The sequence below is a fragment of the Macrobrachium rosenbergii genome, chromosome 40, assembly GCF_040412425.1.
Source record: "Macrobrachium rosenbergii isolate ZJJX-2024 chromosome 40, ASM4041242v1, whole genome shotgun sequence".
NCBI lineage: Eukaryota > Metazoa > Arthropoda > Malacostraca > Decapoda > Palaemonidae > Macrobrachium > Macrobrachium rosenbergii.
Genome location: NC_089780.1, coordinates 20,972,666 through 20,990,165, shown reverse-complemented (window position 1 = coordinate 20,990,165; position 17,500 = coordinate 20,972,666).

Genomic DNA, 17,500 nt, shown 5'->3' with positions numbered 1-17,500 from the left:
GTCTGAGAGTTTCCTTGTCCACAGTTTCAGGTAAGTGGGTATTTGATTTGAATATATATATATATATATATATATATATATATATATATATATATATATATATATATATATATATATTATATATATATAAATATACAGTATATATATATATAATTATATATATATATATATATATATATATATATATATATATATATATATATATATATATATATATATATATATACACGTGTGTGTGTGCGTTTAAAAACAAAGTTTATAGACACGATGAAAGTGAAAATGCTTGGCGAAAGTTCTTTCACATTTTCTCTAAGGCATTCTAAGTTTCCTAGTCCCAGTGGAGATTAAAAAATATAGCTACATCTTTAAACATTCAGAATCTCTTATTCCTACATTAATAACTATCACTGAGTAGACTGAAAAAGTAAAAGAGATTTAAAAACGATAATCTCCAAACAATTTACATCTTTTAATCCAAAAGTCAAAATAAAGTAACAAAGGCACAGGCACCACCAAGAATATCTCACCGACAACACTAAATTCTTTGCAGCGCTCGTCACTAATACCCACTACATCCCACAATCCAATTCCCCACAAGGAAGCAAAACGACCCACGAAAGTTCTCGGTTATCATAAGCTCTCGAGACGCAAGAACATACACGAAACGAAGAAGGAAAACAAAACCACCGGAACTTGAGTCGAGGTTTCTGGGTTCAACTTATTTTTCCTTTCCCCGCGCAAAGAATACTCTCGCATCCTTCCCGAAAGTGGCAGAAGAAGAACGCTCTCCCAGGGGATTGACAGTCATCCCGTTGGATTATGGGAGAATGGTTGCATTGCGGAAGGAGACTTGGAAATGTAGAGGTGTATGGAGGGGCGTCACGTGGGACGCGTGTTTTTGTTTAGTTTTCTTTACCAAAGGTGGAGACCTGTTATCTTCCTGTTTTTATTTACAAAGGAGACTAGATTGCAGGTCGTGAGGCACTGCCGCTTTCCTGGCTCTTACAAGCCAAATCAGGGACGCTGCTGATTCGGCTACAAAACTGAGTACAAACATGTTTAAAAACACATCTTTTAAAATTTTGTATTTTAAGACTTACATTGTAATTTCACTTCAGTGTTTCCTCTTTAAACTGATATCATTTACACAATTTTTTTTACATAATCTGATACCATTTATGCATTTTTTCTTCTTTTACACATTTGAATTTCACAATAGGAAAAAGTGCTTTTTGACCCATTTTAGTACATACATAACCTTGTGTTCGGAATACTTCAACCCGAAACACTTATTTTGATAGTGAATGTCATAAACTTGAAGAGAGAAAGTAATAAGGGGAGGAAGAGGGAGAAAGAGCGAGTGTAAAGAGACAGAGATAAATACGAATGGGAGAAAGTGAGTCGAAATGAAGAGAGACTGTGGGGGGCGCCTTAGCTGGGAAGGCGGCGGGGGTTATGAAGGACGCAACTTTTCCTCTCACAAATATCGCATTCAAAGCTCTGATCTTAATCCCTCCTCTCTCTCTCTCTCTCTCTCTCTCTCTCTCTCTCTCTCTCTCTCTCTCTCTCTCCACTCAATGAACAGGTCAGGAGTCAAACAATGTGACCTGTTTCCTCCGAGATCAAAAGCAAAACGAGAGAGAGAGAGAGAGAGAGAGAGAGAGAGAGAGAGAGAGAGAGAGAGAGAGAGAGAGAGAGAGGAGCCGAAATCTTATTCTACCGGAAGAATAAGGTTTAACCTTAGATTTTAAAGAGCAATGGAAAGTTAAAATAGGAAATAAGGGCATGCCCCTGTAATAAGAGGCCCGGAGCTCTGTTGACAAAGGGCAACCCGATAGATATCCTTGAGCGGCTGAGGTGAAGGATTTTCTCAAGATATCCTTATAGAAGAAGGGACGGGAATAAGGAATAAAGGGCGGCAAGGTGAAGTTGGGAAGAGAGGCAAGAAGAGATAATGAATATAAAAAGTGAGAATATCAAAAAGATCAGTTTCGAAAAAACTGAAAACGAAATCAAATTGAAGATAAGATAAAATGAAGTCCTTTATTCCTCAAGATATCCTTGCAGAACAAGAAACGGGAATAAGGAATAAAGGACGGCAAGGTGAAGTTGGGAAGAGCGTTAAGAAGAGATAATGAATATAAAAAGTGGGAATATTAAAAAGATCAGTTTCGAAAAAACTCAAAATGAAATCAAATTGAAGATAAAATAAAATGAAGTCCTTTATTCCTCAAGATATCCTTACAGAGGAAGAAACGGGAATAAGAAATTAAGGATGGCAAGGTGAAGGCGAGCAGAGGAACGGGAATAATTGATGAATATATAAACGGAGAATGTTAAAAAAGATCAGTTTCGAAAAACCTGAAAATGAAATCAAATTGAAGATAAAATAAAATGAAGTCCTTTATTCCTCAAGTATCCTCACTGAACGACATATTGAAGGCGAGGGGAGAGACGGCAAGAGATGAGAATATTATTATTATTATTATTGAGAAGATGAACCATATTCATAAAGCCCACCGTAGGGGCCACTGACTCGAAATTCAAGCTTCCAACGAATATGGCGCCATTCAAAAGTAATAACAGAAGGTGATAGGAGGTACAGAAAGACGAGATCAGTTATCAAAATAAAATTTAAAAATTAATAAAGAAATAGAGAAAAATGGAAATAAATGATTAAATTGCAAAGAGAATTGTTTTAGCACACTTTGAATGACAGTGTTCTGTAATGAGACAATACTGGACACGTAAACTCCCCCACGTAATTCGTCTACCCTTATGCAATTAAAAATGATTAATCCATAACAGAGAGCGAGTGAGTTACGCTCGGTAATTCGCGTCCGAGTACGCTCCCTATTTCATCTGCGGTAACAGATTAAATAAATACGGCAATAAATACTTTGTATAGAGATTTCCCCCATAGGTATTTGTGATGCTAGTCCCCGTATATAAATAACAGTTAATTCGAAAAACACGTTCCGTCGGAAATTGGATTTCGGCCCCGACAAAAGGATTTGGTTTAAGAGAACGGGAATCAATTTATTTTTGCAATCCCAGAAAAATTGCGAAACGTTTTTTCTTTTTTTACATTTTTTTTTTATTTTTGGCTCTGAATTTCCCTAGGATTTCCGATCAAAGTTTATTTTCTATTATTTTTCGACATCTGCAATTGTTTTATAGGAGGTCTTGCAAAAATGGTAAAAATTCTTTTAATTCTGAAAATCTCTCTCTCTCTCTCTCTCTCTCTCTCTCTCTCTCTCTCTCTCTCTCTCTCTCTCTCTCTCTCTCTCTCTCTCTCAGTAGATGATGTCATGACCTACTATACCGCCATACATATGTAAACGCGTATATGTCTAAAATAAAAACCTCACTAATATACAATCGTGTCATATATATATATATATATATCTATATATATATATATATATATATATATATATATATATATATATATATATATATATGTGTGTGTGTGTGTGTGTATGAGTGTTTTACATATATATATATATATATATATATATATATATATATATATATATATATATATATATATGTATATATATATGCATATATACACATATGTGCTATATATATACATATACACTATAAAGATGTGTGTGTGTATATTAGAGGGGAGAAGAGGGGGGTGGAGCGCTTTGAGTGGGGGAGGGGGTTGGGTCGCGTGATGAGGTGAGGATATCGACGAAGATACTGGGGCGAAAAGGAACCAGTGATTTTGTTAATTGGGGTTATCTGGCGTTAGAGGAGTATGGGTGAAGGAGAGAGGACTGACTAAAGGGGGCGAGTAGGGACTGGAGAGAATGAGGGAGTGAAGGAAATGGAGAAAAAAACAATAAGTAAAATGGGAGACGCTAAAGAAGAGAGACGGGAAAAAGAGGAAGGGAGTTTCCGTCAGCTGTGGAAGGATGCAGCTGATGGAGTTAGCACAGAGAGAGAGAGAGAGAGAGAGAGAGAGAGAGAGGGGGGTTACTCCTCCCAGTCCATGTCGTTCTGGAGAACAATGTCTCTTCTCCCAAAGAACAAGACCAAAAAATCCAATTTCAGTCCTTCTCTTCTTGCCGGAAGGTCGGAAGTCAAACGGCGTGAAATTCTTTACCTTCAATCAGAGAGAGAGAGAGAGAGAGAGAGAGAGAGAGAGAGAGAGAGAGAGAGAGAGAGAGAGAGAGAGAAATCTCATTCTCTTTAATTTTAAAATTTTACAAGGCTTACACAACTAGAAAGGCGAGGGATTTTGTACTAAGAAAATTGAGAGGAACAGAATTAATATTTACAAGTATTAATAACTGCAGGTATATAACGAAAAACGTGTATGCAGTAAAAATAAAATAAAATAAAATAAATATTCGAAACGAATTCTGACCGTCTTTCCATATCTTTGGCACATACTACTATTACCTCTCCTGTTTAACCCATCTTGCTAATCGAATATCCCTCTTAACACAATCTTTATGTTTACCCCCAAATGCTTATGTTGATAAACCTCTTCCATTCTCCCACCGTCTATTGCTTCTTCTTCATTTAGTTTTCCAAATTCTGGCTCTCATTTACCTTCAACCTTCTCCCCTTAAAAGCACTTGCAAATTCTTTTAAAAGTTCATCTTTTAGTTTTCTCTTAATTATTTAGTACTGTATAATCTACACACCTCAATTATTCCACCATTTCATTCAAGAATCTTTTTCTTATCCTGCAACTTTAGACTTACATCAACTGTCTTTGTTTTGCTTCCTGCTTCACTTCATTGATAAAAATGTTCTCTGAATAATAATAATAATAATAATAATAATAATAATAATAATAATAATAATAATAATAATAATAATCTTCTTCTTCTTCTTCTTTTAACGTGCTTTTATTCCCATTTTTGTATGGGGTAAGCACGATGCCTTTTTTTGAAGGACTTTTTGATTTGGCTTTGGGGTAGACCTGTGGTCTCGATCGGCTGCCCTGCCTGACATCGCTTAGACCCCGGTACGCATGTTTCATGTATCATACCCGACCCAACGCCCTTTCTTCCCAGCAGCGAGAAGTTATTGCGCGGGTATGGCGAGAGTTCGAGACGTGTGAGATGTTTGTTATGTTTTTAGAAGGTGTTAATAATAATAATAATAATAATAATAATAATAATAATAATAATAATAATAATAATGTATGAAGGGAGTAGACCCTCTTTCAAGCATGTTCGGTTAAAAAGAATGGCAGCATCAGTGGAACTGATTTTATATAAGGTCTTTTCAGTTCTTCTTACTATTTTCTTTTCTTCAGGGCTGATATTTGCTAAGAGCTGGCCGATGTACTGTACATAATCTGGATAAGGAAGGTAATTGCTCAGTATAGAGCGACTTTATTTTTGAAGTTAAATATGGCGTGTGATAGCCGTAGAGTTTCGAGCCTCAGCAAACAAGACCTTGTATTTCTTGAGTGTTTTCTTCGTGGTTTCTAATAATAATAATAATAATAATAATAATAATAATAATAATAATAATAATAATAATAATAAAACGTTTATTTGGTCTGAAAAAACACTCTAGAACCCATCCATATCATATAATATATTTTGAAAATAACAGCAATGCGAGAGAAAGCAATTACCGAACTCAAAGACAGAATGATTTTGGCAACGGCAAAAAATCACCAGTAAAAACAACAGCACCAAAACCACGAAATTGTCTTTGTGGTCGTCCAAGGACACAAAAACTGAAAGAAAGGAAATGCTTCTGAACCGTCCTAAAGAGAACAGAGACACTGAAGAGAATAAATAAACAGGGAAGAGAAAAACACCGAGTAAACACAGGAACAGTAAAGTACGCAATTGCAATATAAGATTAAAGGAACGTCTGACAAAGGCAAGTGCTGGTTTGATAAAGTGAAAAAGAAAGCTTGATAAAGGAAAACGATGTTTACGATAGACAAAGGGTCGCTTCATAAACGTAGGGAATCGTTTGATGAAGTCAAGGACCACTGAAAAAGGTCCCTTGAAAATCATTGGCTAAAGTAAAGTACTGTTCTGCAGATTAATACCACTTACAAATATAATATTAAATACAAAATTTAAAATATTTAGAATATAATGTAAACAAAGGGACCCTCAGAATTTTTTTAGGTGAGATGCATCCATTTCCGCAGAAGCCATCTTGAAACTGCATTTTTAAAAAATGATTTCTATTCTTCTCTGGAATGGAAGAAGCTCTGTAACGACAAGAGAGAAGAAGAGAGAGATTTGTAGTCGAGAAACACTACATATATTCCGAGAATGCGGAGTCTGCTTACTCTTGGGAAGGATCTATAAGTCACTCCGAGTGTAGTCATGTTTCTCGAAAGTGAGCCGAGAATTTCAAGCGCCTGGGTCTGAAAAGAAAGTCAAATATTTCTATGAAAGAATTTTGTGGATAATCTAGGTTTATTATATAGAATTAACGGTCCTTTTTTTTTTAGCAAATGTTTATGTGCTTGTAAACGTCACAGTCTCAAGTTGTCAATTTATTATAATTATAAGCTGTCAGTTATCTGTGAGGAGTGATTTTAGCAAGTTGACCTCAACTATCTGGGTCTGCAAATAATAAAACAATTTTTTCATCAATTATTCCACAAGTCTTTGATAATATTTTCACAATAGTAAAGGAGGAAATTTTATAATCCTGTTAAAATGAAAGCGGATAAAGCAGCGGTTTCCTGGCACAAGCCAGAAAGACATTTTGTTAAACCAACACAATACAATTATACCTCTTCCCACATCAGTTCCATTCTTCGAGGTCAAACAACACGAAAAGCAAACAGCAAGAGGGCAACAAGGCAGCATTAATTATTCTCACACTTCCGCAAACTGAAGTTGGATAGCGTTCATAAATTAATAAAATAGCGAGAGAAATTCCTTTCCACGCAGCAAAATAAAAAAAAAAGCAGGTTTATATTTTTTACAGTCTCAGTGAAGAAAAAGCCGCAGAATAAACAGTGTCTTTGAAAGAAAAGTCTTATTTTTATTTCCTGTTTATTTAGGAACTTTTGAGTTGTCCTAGGCTGAAGACGAAGAAGAAGAAGAAAAAGACAAAAACTGAAGGAGATACAAGAATGAACGACATAAAGAGGAACAAGAGGAAATAAAACAAAGTTGTAACGCAGGGGAGAAGGAGGAACTGGCAAGAGGAAGAGAATAAGGAGGACGATAGAGGAAAGACCAGAAGGTGGGAGTGGAAGGAATAGAGAGCTGGAGTGGGAGTAGGGACAGGAACAAAAGGAGGACATGACGGCCACTCCACCCACTCCATGTTATTCTTAAGAATATCGGTTCTTTTCACATATATGGAATCCAAACATCTGACCTTGAAATTTCATCTGTCACTTGTTTACGTAAAGGAAAGGCAATTGGGAAGTGGATGGCACGATCTCTTTCCCAACAGAAGCATGGTTTGACCTGCATTCAAAAAAATAAAAGTATGTACTTGATATGTTATTAAAAAACAAAGGCCATAAAAGGAATCTTTCTTCATACGCACACACACACACACACACACATATATATATATATATATATATATATATATATATATATATATATATATATATATATATATATACATATATATATATATATATATATATATATATATATATATATATATATATATATATGTAAATATACATACACATATTTATGTAAATATGTATATATATATATATATATATATATATATATATATATATATATATATATATATATATATACACATAATATCAAGGATAAAAATATATCTCAAACAATTTATAACTTGACAGAAACGAACACACTTACCTCCCTAACATTAACTAGCCTTATGATTCAGACCCAACTCTTCGCCAAAAACGCAAATACTTTTACCACCCCCTGCCAACCACCACCACCCTTCCCAACTCCTTCCCAAAATAAATAAGAAAATCAAAATCACTCCTCGGCCACTTGGCGAACGGCAACGAAAGTTAACAAACACGAAACAAGTTATTCAAGCAGATTTCAAAGGAAGAGCCGTTGCAAAACTTCAGCTCTCATGCAAACGCAACCGTCCCTTTCCCCTCTCAGGATGGAAAGAAGAAGAAGAGATACATTCGATTCCCGCCTGAGGATTAGAGAAGAAGATTATGTCAACAACGGAGTTTCATCCGCGAGTAACTCTCACGTTAAGTGCATCTCAGGATGTGTGTTGGCTGTGTAGGGTTTTCGCTGGAGGAAAAAGGGTTCATGAAATATCATTTTTCAGATGCTGTTAAGACAGAAGAGAAATGTAAGGTGCACGGAGATAGAGAGTTAAGAAAAAGGGAAATTAAAAAAGAAAGAGGTTACTGTTATTCATAATAACATCCTAACAGGTTAATGTGTAGGAAATTTACACTAAAATCTACGAGTTTTAGACAAACTATATTAAATTTTGTATGATCACTCATCTGCAAAGGTGCACGTGAGTGATTTACGTAGAGAGAGAGAGAGAGAGAGAGAGAGAGAGAGAGAGAGAGAGAGAGAGAGAGAGAGAGAGAGAGAGAGAGAGGGGGGTCAGATTTTTCGTTTCAATATTTAATCCCTTATATATGGTGAATGCTGAACTCTTCATTTTTTAATTTCGGGAGAGTCAACGATTTAACCCCATTAATAAATTTAGAACCTCAATATCGCTTTCAGGGATATAAAAATAAATACAGTTTTCGGGTCTTTTGCCAGACTGAGCCTTTATGACCCAGAATATCATTCAGTTTCAAAATGCCGTCTGCTGATGAGACTGAGAATCAGATTCACAGTTCTATCGTATGTTTAAAAGAAGCACGAAAAAAGGAGAGAAAAATGGAATATGAGAAAGCCCCTCAAAAACGTGATTAACTCACCCCATGACAGTGGGTCCCTTTTAGTAACCAGGAAAGGCGGACTCAGTGGAAAGGCTCTAAAATTAGACAGAAAAAGGAAAGAAGAAATTGCTTTACTTAGGTACCTGAGGACTATATTTGAGGACTTACGATCACCTAAGCAAAAAGTTTTGGAAACAGAGTCCACTGCAAGAACAAGTAAAAAATGCGCCCAAGTTCCTTCTGCGCAATCGAGTTTTCTGTACAGCGTATAATCAAGGCCAACGAAAATAGATCTATCTTTCGGTGGTCACGGTATAATGCTGTATGTGCCGCGGCCCCTGAAACTTTAACCATGGGTCGGTGGTTGCCTGGTCAATATTGTTGCCAGACGCACCATTATGGCTAACTTTAACCTTAAATAGAATAAAAACTACCGAGGCTAGAGGGCTGCAATTTGGTGTTTGATGATTGGAGGGTGGATGATCAACATGTCAATTTGCAGCCCTCTAACTTCAGTAAATTTTAAGATCTGAGGGAGGACAGAAAAAAGTGCGGGCGGATAGACAAAGCCGTCACAATAGTTTTCTTTTCGGAAAACTAATAAAGACGGTTGGAAACCGTGCAATAAAACGAACATCAGAGGCCTGGCCACAAAAAAAAGAAAAAAAATAGTAAAATAAGCTAAGATTTGAAGTTCTGTAGTGGCATATGGACCAGATAGCCATACTATTTGCTTAAAATAAGAAAAAAATAAAGGAACTTTTTCGTCCTTTCAAGTATCTGTAGTAAGTTAATGAATATATCAATGAAAACGATCTTTGGAAATCATTATTGAGCTGGCGACGAATGAAAAAAATACGTACTTTAAATATGCACTTTTACTTTCTGGATTAATTGTTGCCAGTAAACGCCATACAAAACACCTTGGCGAAAGTTCACTTCATTCATAATAAAAATATTTTCTTCACAGAACCCATATCTTACGCGTCATTTTTTTTTATAAGGAAAGGATGCCAAAATAGAAATATTTTAGCAGCAGATGTCTTAAGAAATATGTAACATGCAAGTGAATTGAAAAATGCAGGGAATATATCTGTTGCAGGCTGATTAAGGATCATCACCATAATTATCATAATAAGTAACATCATCATCATCATCATCATCATCATCATCATCATCATCGCCTTCAACTCCGTGCGACAAAATTTTTTTTACAGATTACCATAAAATAAAGTATTGACATATCTAAATAAAATATAGTATTGACATAATTAAAATCGTATTTTTCATTGAGAATTTCCTTTCATTAACACAGCAGGTAATGACTGTGAAACAGATAGAAATGAATAAAACATGTATTGTATAAACCACCAACCAAATAAAGAAATACACAAACGACTTGCATATAGCAACATATTTCCGACAAGAATCCTACGTATTTGTGGAATTGTGGACGAAATAAAATATATAAAAAAATGACAAAGAAAAATATTCCATTAATTCTGTCCATACCGTTCGGAGTTATAAAACTAAAAAAGCGCGGGAGTAGCAGTATGAAAACTACTGCATACCCAAATTATTTTCACGGGAAATTTGTATCTTCGTTGGAATGCTACAATTAGTTTAGCCGGAATGGTCCAGCAACTGCATAGAGGAGTTTACTGTACTGAAATGTTTTGGGGGGGACGTTTGGTACGCTTCTGTGGTCTGAAAAACGTATGAATTGTCAGGGTACTCTCTCTCTCTCTCTCTCTCTCTCTCTCTCTCTCTCTCTCTCTCTCTCTCTCTCTCTCTCTCTCTCTCTCTCTCTCTGTAGGAATTAAACAACAGTAATATGTATATATATATGTATGTATATATATATATATATATATATATATATATATATATATATATATATATATATATATCTGTACTCAGATACATTAGAAATTAGAGCTTTACAAAAATAGCACTACAAAAATATTTTTTAACACACACAAAAGCTGTTAGTATAAAACTCTTTCTCCCTCTCTCTGTAGGAATTAAACAGCAATAATAATTATATTATTGTACTAAGAAGTAGAAACTAGAGGTCTGTATGAGATACTGCTAAAAAATTAAATAATATTTAAATCTACACAGATGCTTTCACTACATTTCTCTCTCTCTCTCTCTCTCTCTCTCTCTCTCTCTCTCTCTCTCTCTCTCTCTCTCTCTCTCTCTCTCTCTCTCTCTCAAGTAGCCGAGCTCATTTCGATCTTTTCATAGTTCTCTTTGCAAGTATATTTGCTTACGACTTTCCACAAATAATCTACTGATATCCTAACCGATCTAACATTTAGTAAATTACTCAAGTTTGGCGAACTTTTATTCTGTTGGAGACAGAAGTAAGTTTCGATTTATTTGGTATAGTTATTCTTCATTAAAATAAAAGTTTCTGAACATCCGACCAACCTCCAATAACCACTTCTAAAAATTAAAAAAAAAAAAAAAAAAAATAAGAAACCGAAGCTGCTGACCCACTTTTGCTAAAGTTTTTATTTCTACTTCTGTCCTCACAAACTTCGAATGATGTCCTCTCTCGCTCCACCAAAAATTATTGTTTTATTTTTCTGATTTTTTTTCTCCTGAATTTCGATCTAACGCGAGTAAAATTCCGATTGGTTAACTTCAATGCATGTAACTGTTTTATGGGACTTAATTTGGAATTACGCTGCTAAAAAATAATAAAAATTGATTAAGATTCTTACTAAAAATTAGCTTTGATATTTCAATAATCACTGATCAGTTTCCACTGCAAAATACGATAAGAAGGCTAAACTAATACTGAATAAATTTAATGACCATTGCGTTGCAGAAACAAGGAATGCCACAAACAACTAATAAAGAATATTATACCTCAGAAAAAAAATACCCCAAAAAACTAATAAAGACAAACCACTAACAAAATACAATCTTTCCCCCGGAGAATTTCCAGCCACGTACGTGACCCATCCCAGATAAATGAGATACCTGATACCGCAAACGACTTATTCCGGAAAACACCGGATACTTCCGAGAAAATTCGGGAGGATCACGAGGATGAACACGTAAACACAACGCGGGAGAGAGAAAGAAAAAGTTTTCTTCTTCCTTATTTGCTGTGGGATTTCTGGGGACAGGAAAGATAGCGGAGAAAAGGCCTGGAAGGAATTTGGGGTCTGGAAAGAATTTGGGGTCTGGAAAGTTTTAGGCTTCTCTCAGCCTCCCTCTCCTCTCCAGTTTCCCAAATGTTCTTCTAATTGGTCGGCGCTAATTTCTTGGCCAATATGGGTCTGATTAGTGTCGATTAGTGGAGGGAAGAAAATGAATATTCATTTGGGGGGGGACATACTTCCAGGAATTCATATAACATTAGATTATGTGGTTGAATTGTATAATATAAAAATTGTAAATAAACATCCGTTCGTTGTAATCTCAAGCCTTTTCCTCTGATTTTGTGAGTTGGAATTCAAAAAGTTTTAAAATCTTTCCCGTTACTCTTTCATTAAATATTCTTTAACTGAAATATTAACATGGCATTGATTCTGAAATAAACATCACAAATGTCTTTGCATTCTATGATTTTAGCTTTCTCGTATAAATTTACGTGAAATAAATGGCAATTATTTACATCATTTACGCCCTTGTACCTTCCCTAAGTTAACCTTGGACAATGTAAGAGAGAGAGAGAGAGAGAGAGAGAGAGAGAGAGAGAGAGAGAGAGAGAGAGAGAGAGAGAGAGAGAGTTAAGTATATCTTAGTTTAACCAGACCACTGAGCTGATTAACAACTCTCCTAGGGCTGGCCCGAAGGATTAGATTTATTTTACGTGGCTAAGAACCAACTGGTTACCTAGCAACGGGACCTACAGCTTCTTGTGGAATCCGAACCACATTATGACGAGAAATGAATTTCTATCACCAGAAATAAATTCCTCTAATTCTTCATTGGCCGGTCGGAGAGTCGTACGCGGGGTCAACAGCTTCAGAGAGAGAGAGAGAGAGAGAGAGAGAATATACCCCACAAAGAGCGAAAGAACTAACAGAAGCATCAAACCACTAGAGAGAGAGAGAGAGAGAGAGAGAGAGAGAGAGAGAGAGAGAGAGAGAGAGAGAGAGAGAGAGAGATAATTTTCCAAAAAAAGGCAGAGAAAGAGAAACAGAACCAACAGAGGTAGCACTAGCAAACCTCTAGAAAATACGAAAATATTCACGAACATAGAGAGAGAGAGAGAGAGAGAGAGAGAGAGAGAGAGAGAGAGAGAGAGAGATTACCAAAGAAAAAAAATATACAAAAAACAAGAAACTGAGCCCGACAAAAGCAGAAGCAGAAGCAATTGCAAACCAAGAGGAAATATGAAAATATTTACGAACGAGGCTTTGCTCTTGAAGGGCCCTTGACTCGTCCATGAAAAGAAGAAGAAGAAGAAGAAGATGAAGAAGAAGAAGAAGAAGAAGAAGAAGAAGAAGAAGAAGTAGAAGAAGAAGAAAGAACAGGGAAGAGGGAGAAGAAGAATGCAGTGATGGCAGCAGGAGAGGCTTGGGATTGTGGGTAAAAAAAAAAAAAGAAGATATTACGTGCCCCTTAAGAAGGGTTTAAGAGTGAGTTGCAACCACGATCGCGAGTCACGTTCGTTGCGAAAGGTCAAAGGTCAAGACGGTAGGTGTTGGTCCACCACTAGATTTCTCTCTCTCTCTCTCTCTCTCTCTCTCTCTCTCTCTCTCTCTCTCTCTCTCTCTCTCTCTCTCTGTGTAGATCAGAAAAGCTTGGTTAAAATATAGAACAAGCCGAAATATCAACTGCCATTGGAGAGAGAGAGAGAGAGAGAGAGAGAGAGAGAGAGAGAGAGAGAGAGAGAGAGAGAGAGAGAGAGAGAGAGACGTATTGTAGGTCAGAAGAGCTCGGCTAGACATATAAATACAAGCCGAAATATCAACAGCCATGTGAGAGAGAGAGAGAGAGAGAGAGAGAGAGAGAGAGAGAGAGAGAGAGAGAGAGAGAGAGAGAGAGAGAGAGAGAGAATGTGCACTAAGTCAGGAGAGTTTGCTGTAAAATATAAAAGAAAGTCGAAATGTCAACAGCCACTGGAGAGAGAGAGAGAGAGAGAGAGAGAGAGAGAGAGAGAGAGAGAGAGAGAGAGAGAGAGAGAGAGAGAGAGAGAGAAAGAACATAAAGCCAATTTGTTCGGATGCATTGAATTTTTTCAAATCTTTTGATGCTGTTGCAAACACTCGTGCAGTTTAAATCGAAGTCATAATGAATACGTGAAATGAATTCTGTCCTCCGTTTTCATATACTGCGTGGATTGTTTTACATTCCGTGTATACACACACACACACATATATATACATATATAATGTATATACATACTGTACATATATATACATACATACATATATATATATATATATATATATATATATATATATATATATATATATATATATATAGAGAGAGAGAGAGAGAGAGAGAGAGAGAGAGAGAGAGAGAGAGAGAGAGAGAGAGAGAGAGAGAGAGAGAGAGAGAGAGAGTGTGTTAATTCAACTCAGTTACAGTTACTAAATGTGTAAATGAAAGCTATGAAAATATATAATTTTCAAACCTACCTCAACAAACCGAAAAAATTAGATTTACGTACAGCTTCTCACCCCACCCACCCCACCCCCGAGAACTACCAAGAGAGAGAGAGAGAGAGAGAGAGAGAGAGAGAGAGAGAGAGAGAGAGAGAGAGAGACTGAAATCACTATAAACGAACTCTTGATCGAACTGGTACTCAGATGGCCATTAAAACTGATTTCATTTCAACTGGCCAATTACCTAGACAGCCTTTGATTTCCTTTAATGAAAAAACTTTCATTATTGCCACGCCCGACAAAAGATTCTTTGGTGCAATTAAATTCTAAAAATAAATCAATCTTTCCGTGATGATTTGATGGAAATTCTGATGAATCCAATTTGCACAGTCTTGTTCATGACAGCGTGAAGAGATTATTCAAAGACGACATTATACTTTAGGCGTTTCAATTTCCTACAGTTGCAAATGAGATTCAAAAGATACACAAAAGTGTTTCATTTAAAGCTATTCTGAAGACTTTATAATCTAAAGCCTGGATTATTTGAAGACTATAATCAAAAGCTTGGACTTCCTGAAAACTTTATAATCTAAATCCTGGATTTTCTGAAGACTTTATGATCTAAAGCTTGGCTTTTCTGAAAACTTTATAATCTAAAGCCTGGATTATTTGAAGACTTTACAATCTAAAGCTTGGATTTTCCGAAGACTTTATAATCTAAATCCTGGATTTTCTGAATACTTTATAATCTAAAGCTTGGATTTTCTGAAGACTTTATAATCTAAATCCTGGATTTTCTGAAGACTTTATGATCTAAAGCTTGGCTTTTCTGAAGACTTTATAATCTAAAGCCTGGATTATTTGAAGGCTTCACAATCTAAAGCTTAGATTTTCTGAAGACTTTATAATCTACTAGTAAATCATGGATTTTCTGAATACTTTATAATCTAGAGCTTGGATTTTCTGAAGACTTTATAATCTAAAGCCTTGGTTTTTTTTAAGACTTAGTAACTTAAAGCTTGGCTTTCTGAAGACTTCATAATCTAAAGCCTGGATTTTCTGAAGATTTTATAACTCAAAATACCTTAAAAAAAAAACTAACAAATGAGCATAGCTATTCTGCAAATACAAAACCTATTAACTATCACATCACAAAAATAAAATTCAATGCTGACATCCCTAACCCGACATTTGATAGTGAACAAAATGAAACACTACAATCGAAAATTACTTAAAAATAGAAGACAGGCTGGAGAAATTGCGAGCGTGAACAATAACTGCTTGTACATTCCCACCGAAACAGAACCGTCGAGAAATATGCCGGAGATGAAAGGTCAGGTTCCTGTTAGTGCCAAATTCTGGCACTCCCTCTTTTCCAGGGCACTGGAAGTTTTATGGAGCCTCCTGCCAAATTGTTTGGGGCTGACTGATGACTCTGAGCTGGTCTTAGTTTTCCGGTTTGTATTTACTGGTAATATTGCTTTGATATTTGAATTTTTAAGAAGACTGGAGGTTATGCATTACTTTGAATTAATGGGATTGTTATAAGACTCCCAATACTAACTCCCCAAACCCCTAACAAAGGAAAAGAAAAATTCTATTACAGAATATCAACTTTAAGTTTTTCATGTCAGAGAAGTTTTATTACGCTGTTGCTGATAATTTCCGAGATTAAAAATTGGACAGGAGCCCATTGCATGCCTTTATACGATGTACATTTTCTTTTATAATTCATTAAAAACTAACCATGCGGGAATTTACACACCTTTACAACTTTATATAATCCGGTTAAAAGGAGTTTATACATAATTTTAGACGGCGCAATATTGACAAATCTGTTACCTCGATGGGAATAACACTTATGCCAAAATACAACACTTCTAAGTAACAACTTTCATATATATCCTTTTAAATTTTTAATTGAGGAATAAACAAAACGTTTACACTTGCAAGTAATTGTCCCAAGATCTACAGACATCACTAAATCCTGGCATAGCTCACTTGATAAATTAACATTTTTTTTAACTGTCTGTCAAATGACAGATACACTTCATCAGGTGTCGTACCTACCAAACGTTCTACAAAGACGCAAGAAAAGAACTGATCTTTATCCTCAACGACTGACGACAAATGACAAAGGATATTGAAAAATCCTTCTTGCTGAAAAGGAAAGGGGAAGGAATCATTTCAAAATGGAGGGGGCTGGCGAATTTCCATTGAATCTGGAGATATTCCACTAACAGGGAGAAACGCTTTCAATAAATTTCACCCGGAGAAGGGAGCCGGAGACAACGAATTTGCGAAATCTGAGTAAAATCACGACTGAACTTTTTTTTTAATATAAAACACAGTAGGGACATCTTAGAGAAGGCTTTGTAATTTACGTGTCAGTATGAATGTGAATAAAGCCAGGAGTCTATTTCTATGAGGTGGACACTTACGGTGTGATAAGTTCCACTGAAGGGAGTTTGAAAGATTTCTGCAGGATTTACCAAGTCGTAAACACGTGCATATCGAGGAGGGGTAGATTTATATGACAAGGGGAATGGATATTGAAACAGATCTCAGTTTAGGTTTAGGTTATCTGCATGAAATCAAAGCTCGTGCTTCATGAATATTTATATTTGATGGCCTTCGCAAATTTACATGAATACATGAGGGGAATGGAATAAAAAAAAAATAATATTTGATATATACAGCTGAATTATAGTATTTATAATCTGCCTTTTTAATTTATTTTTTAATCCAGCTAATATCCCTCGTGATATTACAATTTTCATTTTTTAATCCAGCTATTATCCTTCGTGACACACTTCCTAATATTACCAAATATTTCAGAATATTTTTCCTGTAAAACAGGGGTATTTTATATCACCTTCCCGTTACTCACGCAAGAAAAAATTCAAGTGATGAATCAACCTGAATATTCATTTCTCTCTCGGAAATTTTATCATTCAGGCAAACACGAGTATACCACGAAAAAATGTATAGCTGAATATGAATAAAAGGAATGCCGTGCACTTAATTGATGTTTTTATTTCACAACGAAATTCGAGTAGAGCATTTTGTCATTCATATAAAAAGACAGTCGTGTCAC